Source organism: Borostomias antarcticus (assembly GCF_949987555.1).
Source record: "Borostomias antarcticus genome assembly, chromosome: 8".
NCBI classification, from domain to species: Eukaryota; Metazoa; Chordata; class Actinopteri; order Stomiiformes; family Stomiidae; genus Borostomias; species Borostomias antarcticus.
The window spans coordinates 25362434-25370945 of NC_140241.1; positions in this window are offsets into that span (position 1 = coordinate 25362434).

Sequence of the window (8512 nt, forward strand, 5' to 3'; positions counted from 1 at the left end):
TATAAGTCTCCTTTAAACCTGAGAAGATACAAAAACTCAACATCTTATTGGACTGTCTGTCTGCCATTGAGGGCTGGATGGCGAGCAGCTTTCTCCAGCTAAATGCGGCTAAGACAGCATAGCAGCAAAGGTAAAACACCTGTTGGGGCCATATTAGAAATATTGGGGTGTTTTTCGATCAGGCGATGAACCTGGACAATCATGTAGCGTCACTGTCCAGAAATTGTTTTTACCACCTCAGAAATATCGCCAAACTCAGGTCTGTGGTGTCACATACTGAGCTCGAAATGGCTGTTCACGCTTTCATATCATCCCGGCTTGATTACTGTAATTCACTTTTCACCTGTCTTAGCAAATCCTCGGTTCACCAACTACAACTGGTTCAAAATGCTGCTGCCCGCTTACTCACCAGGTCCAAAAAATCCTGCCATATCACCCCCATCCTAGCCTCCCTGCACTGGTTACCGGTACACTACAGGATGCAGTTCAAGATCCTGTTGACCACATTCAAAGCACTTAATGGCTTAGCCCCCACATACATCCGTGAAATTATCCCATCATATCAAACCACCCGGTCTCTGAGGTCTTCTGACCAAGGTCTCCTGGCAGCCCCCCGGACCCGACTAAAAACCAGGACCTGAGATCCGCAGGGACAATACTGAACATATTTTCAAGGAGCACCTGAAAACGTATCTGTTCAGGTAGGCGTTTGAGCACTGCTGCTGATGTCACACCTGTAGGTCCAACTGTGTCTTTCTTTGTTTTATTGTATTAGTATAGGGGCCTTTGAAATCGGCCACTTTCTGTATCCTGTTTTACTGTGATGTATGTTATTTATTTTACTATGCACTTTTTGTTACCTGCACCTTATGTGAAGCACTTTGTGCATTCATGCTGAGAGGGGTGCTATACAAATAAACTTTTACTTACTTACTTATTAAAGTTCTGGAGACCTTGGTAAATAACCAATTGAAATCTTTTATTTCAAGTCACTCAGTTTTAAAGGACAATGCTCGTTTTTGACAACCTGGACCTTATTTACGACATATTATAAGACGTTTGACTCACCGAGATCACTTTGGTGTAGTTCGGAGGCATGTAGAAGAAATGTAAAATCGGTACGGAAACGGTTGTTTTCATCAATCTGTCTTCATGAATCGCTAGTTGTGCTTACATAGAGCATAGGCCTGTGGTGGTTTTTCACATGCCTCTGTAATATGATCTTTAGAAACGTCTTTTGAAACGAAATAGCTTCCTCACTTGCTCCAGCACGCATGCGCACAGCGTGCTGGAGCAACGATTGCGCGCTGTGCGAGGAAGCTATTTCGTTTCGAAAGACGTTTCTAAAGATCATATTACAGAGGCATGTGAAAAACCACCACAGGCCTATGCTCTATGTAAGCACAACTAGCGATTCATGAAGACAGATTGATGAAAACAACCGTTTCGTGGCAGAAAATAGATTTTTAGAAACTGCATTCTAAGTGCCCCGACCACCGACATTACATGGATATACTGGCTCGCGCTGGATTTTACATTTCTTCTACATGCCTCCGAACTACACCAAAGTGATCTCGGTGAGTCAAACGTCTTATAATATGTCGTAAATAAGGTCCAGGTTGTCAAAAACGAGCATTGTCCTTTAAGTACTCACCAATCTGGATTCAGAGCTACTGTAACCACAGCACCATTTCTGCTGTTACTCATGTTACTAATGACATCATCTCGGCATTAGACAACAGGAAACATTGTGCTGCCCTCTTTGTAGATCTTTCAAAAGCATTTGATACAGTCGACCACTACCTGCTTTTAAATAGACTAGTATTGGTTTGGATAGAGGTGCTTGTGATTGGTTTTAGGACTATCTGTCGTCAAGGTGTTAGTGTGTGAAATTGTGTAACATTCAATCTGATTTCTTGTCTCTAGCTAAAGTTGTGCCCCAAGGCTCAGTGTTGGGTCCTGTCCTTTTCACCATCTATATTAATGATATTGTCTCTGCACTAGCTGGCTGTCATGCTCATCTATATTCTGATGATACAGTTGTCTACTGTATTGCGGATACTGTTCAGGAAGCCATTGAGAACCTGCAGCTTTCTTTTAATATGTTGCAAGAAGTTCTCACCAATCTGAATCCTTAATCCTAGCAAATCTAAATTTACTGTATGTTGTTTTCTAGAGCCAGGATTACAGATTATCATAGGCTTCATTTACTAAGGGCTAATGGCTTGCATATTGTAACTGTAAAACCTATCAAAATTGATATACTGTATCTTCAGACTGTCCTTAGCAAACGATCCTCACATATTTTTTAAATATAAAAAATTGTGCCCACAGCGCATCAAAAAGTTTTACTGTTAACAGTTCTGTATACACGAATTCTCGCCAAATCAATGTCTGATCATCCTCACAAAAAGTGACAACATTGGCAACATATCCAAGATGTAGTGTGATTTTGTTCTGAATTTTGTGTCAAAAAATGAAAGTATGGCTTCTCCGGGCCACTGACCTGCACACACTGGCGAAGACCGTGTGTCTCTAGCCCACTCAGAGGCTATGTTGTGGGGTCCGTGGCGTGGATAGTGGCGTGGTGGCTAGACTCCACCTACTCAGATCAGAGCCGGTCGGGGACAGTGTCCATTGTAAAAAATTGTTGAAAAAAGCGGAATATTTTGAAAAGTATAAAATATATTTGAAAAATCCGAAAGAAGTCCCATTGTGCCCTCAAAGAACCAAACATTTTGATATTTGAATGGTTTCTGTAGCACAAAGTATGAAGCAGTTAATGAGCAGCAAAAAACAAACAAACAAAACAAACATACGCCACATGTCATACATGGCCATGTTATTCTCTTTGATGGAGAACTTGGCTGTCTGAACTTTTCCAGTACCAACAACAGCATCTTAGCTGTAATAAGCATGGCACTGTAGTTTTACATACACCATATTGTTTTTGCTTGTAGAATAAGACTGGTGAAGTATCTAAAGACAAGAATAACAATCACATCCCATTTCCACTTGATTGTCTGCACACTAACGAGCTTTAGCAAACCTATTCCTGGTCTTCTCTGGTCCTTCAACACACTTTGGTCCTCAAATAAAATAAACTTTTAACCCTAGTTGTGAAATGCAGTGAATCAAGGAACTGGATGTTGGATGTGCTGAAAGAGTCAATCTTTAATAGAAACTCAACCCTTTATACCCAACCCTTCACATGTGACCATATGCACTTTTATCACTTTTTTAATCAAAAGTGTATTTTTGCTGGAATGGCCGTAAAGTGTTAATATTCATTAATTTGGAATCAAATACATTGTACATGACCTCCTTCATGTATACATTGGAGAAAGAAATTAGATGTATTTGATTTGAGTATTTTATGTGTAATCTCATAAATCCCAATTTTCTGGGATTTGGGGCATAATGGGGTTAATATCTGAAAATGCTCAAATGATATCACTGGGCACCCTCCTGTATTTTGAAGAGGTAACCCAAATCAGCAGAGAAAACAACTTTACCCGATAAAACTAGGTTCAGTACCATGACTGCTTGGTTCTTCTTTCACACCCAAATCATAAAAAATACGTTACACGATGCATGCAATTCAACCAGCTGGCTCTTTGATTAAAGTAGGTTATTTGAATGGGGCACAATAGGCTGAATATGGGCCCACTCTAGCCACGTCAGCTACACTACAGTGCCACATGGGGGCGGTGGTGTGCCGTTCTTGCCACTGCGTAGCTGTTCTCTGCACACCGTCCTTAAGTAGCTATCACACCTGCATGCTGCACCAGGTAGACTGTGGCCGTTCACACATCTCGTTATTTGCTATTTACGGATTATTAATTTGGAGACACTATCACACATAGCCTACTTTAAAGTTCACTTTACCATAGCCTATAGTTTTGCATCTCAACTGCGCCCCAATCGTTTCAAGTAGCCAGATTATTTTATGTGTTTTATATGCCTCAATGAAATGCGGATAATGCAATGGACTCTGTTTTGTAAATACGTAGGGAATAGAGTGTTTTCCAGGTGAAAGTTGATCACATTGCCTCATTGCCTACCTCTTTAACCCGCGCGACCACTGTCAATCATATTCAGCTGGTCCCGCCCTTTCCTGCAGCCTTCAGCGCGAGCTGAGATGAGAGCACACAACACATCCCCAGTCGAGGAGCAGAGGGACATCTGGACCAACTCTTCCCTGACAATGGACCGCGAAAACACGGGATAACAAGGCTAAACGGACCATACTTTACCCACGATTCCGAATAGGAACGGGGTGACGGGATTCGTCGTCGGAAAAACTCGTTGTCGCTCTTGCTTTTTGATTCAGTTCTTGGACGTTGTCGATACAAAGGGGTTGTGAACAACTGTGGAAGATTGGGATGTGTTGATAGAGTCCTAATTCATTAAATACAAATAAGATGGAATATAGCCTACGGGAAAAGCGTGAATTGAAAAAGAAAAAGTAAGTAATATGTAAAACATCATCACTTTTCTCTTCACACGGGAGAGGACAGATGCTGTCATTGTGTAGAGACTGAGATTTTCCCCCCCTTCATAGGCTACTCTGCAAGTGATCTTGTTGGAATAATGCAGATGAGGCCAGAACGTTGTAAAACGTCATTATTCGTTTCTGACACAGTCCCTGATTTGAGTGCAAATACATCTATATTTTTGCTCAGAATAGTAACTACGAAATCAGTGAAGAGGTGTCAACAATTAAATTGTCGGTTGGTCACATCAAAATTATAAATGGCCATTTTCGATCATAGTTTGTATTTGCATTGAAAAGCAGACCCCCCCCCTTGTCGAAACTGGATGATTAGGCGAGAAATAGCGCACCCGTTGTGGTGACATCACCTCAGCCTCAGCCAGAACTGTACAGTAGAAATATCAACAATGGTGGAGCCGGTAGGATTCATCGAAGCGTGGAAAGCACAGTTTCCCGAGTCGGACCCCCCTAAAATGGAGCTCCGGTCGGTTGGAGGCATCGAGCAGGAGCTGGAAAAATGCAAAGCCTCCATCCGTCGGCTGGAGATGGAGGTCAACAAGGAGCGCTTCCGCATGATATACCTGCAGACGCTCCTGGCCAAGGAGAGGAAGAGCTACGACCGTCAACGCTGGGGCTTCAGGAAGGCCCAGGTGGCGGAGGGGGACCAGGCGGGCCTGGGGGCCGACTCCCAGCAGCCGCACGTCCAGGAGCAGGGAGAGAGGAGCCGGTTCCAGCCGGTGGGGGAGACCAGGTCGAAACCCCGGCTGCCTCAGGCCAGGAAGTCTGCGTCCCACGGGGACGGGCTGGAGCTCCAGTCTGCTTTCGAGGTCCCCCAGCAGGCCGAGTCCTGCGACGCGGACGGCCAGTCCCCGTCCAAGCAGAGAGGGGGCATCTCCCCGCGCCGGCCCCACCCCGCCCCGGACAAGGACCTGCCCGTCGACCCCAAGGACAAGCACGCCATGGGGCTGGGCGTCGCGGCGCTGCGGTCCAACTTCGAGAGGATCAAACGGGCCAACTCCCACTCGGCCGGGGACGCGGCCAAGGCCCAGGAGAAGCAGCAGCAGCAACAGCAGCAACAGCCGCCATTCTACACTAACATGGAGTTCCACCACGACCGGGGCCTGGTCCGGGTCAACGACCGCGACGTCTCCGACAAGATCAGCTCGCTGGGCAGCCAGGCCATGCAGATGGAACGCAAGCGATCGCTCCACTCGCTGCCCGGCAACCTGGCCACCGTCGCCGGCGAGCTCCGCGCCCGGCCCGTCTACCGGGGGCGCTCCACGGAGAGCACGTGCGGATACGACGCCGAGTACGAGGACGGCGAGCCCAACCCGCGCCACCTCCCCCGGGCCAATGGCGGGAAACCGCCGGCGGCGCCCTGGCAGCCCTCCGACTTCCAGCCGTACACCAGCGTGTACGTGGGAGGAGTGATGATGGGCGAAGGAGGCGGGGACGTTCGCGGCGGCGGCGTCACCATGAGGGAGCACGGCGCGGGAGACGAGCACCACCTGACCTGGCCGCGGCGCTCCTATTCGCCGGGGAGCTTCGAGGACGTGGGGGGTGGTGGCGGCGGCGGCGGCTACACACCGGACTGCAGTTCCAACGAAAACTTGACGTCGAGCGAGGAGGACTTCTCCTCGGGCCAGTCCAGCCACGTGTCGCCCAGCCCCACCACCACCGCCTTCAGGCGGCCGTTCAGGGAGAAGAGCCGCTCGCCCTCGCAGAACTCCCAGAATTCCCAGCACTCGTTCGACAGCAGCAGCCCGCCGACACCGCAGTCCCAAAAGCGCCACCGCCAGCAGGGCCACGTGGTCGTCTCCGAGGCGACCATAGTCGGCGTCCGCAAGACCGGCCAGATCTGGCCTCCCCACCACGACCCTGACTCCGCCCCCTCCGGCAGGGCCTCCCATGACAACAGTTTCCATGGAGACCTGGGTGAGTGGCGGCTGCCCAAGATGATCTTGATTGCTTGTGGGGTGCTGCTCCCTCCGCTCCTGTGTGGAGATTTAAGAGGCTGTCGCTGGCCACTGTTCTGGCTGGGAGGGAGATGGGCTTATCGTCATAAACACACACACACACACACACACACACACACACACACACACACACACTCTTTGTGGAGTTAGGGCATTGGGCCGTGACCCTCCATTCTCTCGCTCCGCTGCTAGGCGATGACGTGGTGCCATTCATTCTCAAACAGTCCCTGATCGCTGATGATTATGTCTCCAGCCTTGGCTGAAATGTCACTTTTGACCTCGGGACTGAGGTGACCCACTGAAACCTGCCCGGCAACAAAGAGATACTAATAATAGTTAATTATCCTCATTACCTGATAATGACACACACTACAGAAGCACTAAGCCTTGAGAGAGGCGGGGGTCCTTGTAAAAAAAAAAAAAAACACTGAACAAATGAATTGTCAGCATTGTTGTTCTTTTGAATGAGCAGGGAAAAGCTGCTTACTCAGACGCTGTTCTCTTCTCTCCCAGCGTGTTCTATTGGCTTTGTCCTCCCCTCACTGCGCCTTCTTGTTGCGGACATTAGGGGCTAGACTGAAGGAGTATAGGTGTGCGTATAGGTGTGTGTGTAGGTGTGTGTGTGTGTACGTGCGTGTGTGTAACTGTATACACCTGCATCCTCTTCCTTAGAAGGGCGACCGCCTCGTCTTCCTGGAATGTCCTTTTTTCTGTGAGAAACAAATGTGGTCAGTCTGAGTTGAGACTCCCGGGGTGCCGTGAGAGGAATTCTGACCGCCGGGTCTGTTTGAGACCAGCCAGGGAGGGAGTCGGGCACGGAGGCGTCTGACTCAGCACGCGACTATTGCTTCCTGAAACCCGAGCGGTTTCTCTTACCTGCACATACCCCAGCAAAAACCCACCTCAGGGACAAAAGTGAAACCCACCTCCCCCCGTATCTTCCCCATGCTCTCTAGCCCTCGGGCCTAGCGTCCGCTAATAAGCAGTTAGCAGTTAGCGGATTAGCCTAAGTTAGCGTAGCTTTAGCCGTGAGCTGGGTACAGTACGTGGGGTGGGCGCTAGCGCTAGGCTAGCGGGCAGGGGTGTCATGTGGCCTTCCGTCGGCCCCCCCCGTGTCCCCTGAGTTTTCCTGCTGACGAGATGAGGGGCGTTTTAGCCCTGGCGCCGGTCTGGAGCAGACAGACCTGCGGGGGCGTTGGCGGTATGTTCTCGTTTCAGTGCCAAGGTGAGTGTGTGTGTGTGTGTGTGTGTGTGTTGGGAGGCAGATAAGATGGCCGTACCGTTAGGATGGAGAAAGGGGAGGGTCAAAAGGGCAGGAAGGAAGAGGAGGTTTACTCTGGGTGGGCGTGGCCGGATGAGAGTCCATGCTCTGCTGAGGCCCCTACTGACGGTCTCTGGAACTGTCCTCTCCGCTGCCCTACCCTACTGCACCTCAACCAGAGTGACTCATAGCCATCATAGGAGAACAACTACCAGTGAATTATGCTGAATTAGACTTTGTCAAGTACCCATACCCCTGACTCAAAATGCTTCATGTGTATGGAGTCCGGTGTGCTCCGATTGGCCCCGGGCTCGTTTTAACTCGGAGTGACCTGGGCCCTGGGTCGGAGGCTGGTTACACGCAAACCGTCCGCTCCCTCTGGCTCCGCAGGAGGCCGACGGCCAGGGATCGATAGCAGCGCACAGCCGGCCCTCTTAATGAAAAGCCCTCCGCAAACAGGAATATACTCGCTTAATACTCGCTGACGACGACGTACGCTCTCCCCTCTCTTATCACACCCCGGAATACGTACGACTGCGGCAATTAAGTACCCGCGTGGTCACTCGATGTCGCCTGGCCCGCGAGGCCGGCCGGCCGGCCGGCTGGCTAACCCTCGGCGCGGTCGGAGGGCGCTGGCCGGCCCGGCACACGACTAGCTGCATCCCAGCTGCCGTCCCAGGGATTATCTCTCTCACTGGTGCGGTCTCTTTGTTTTTACGTGTTTCACACCACAATGGGCCTGGCAGGGAGAGAGGAGGAGAGGAGGGGTGGAGAGGAAAG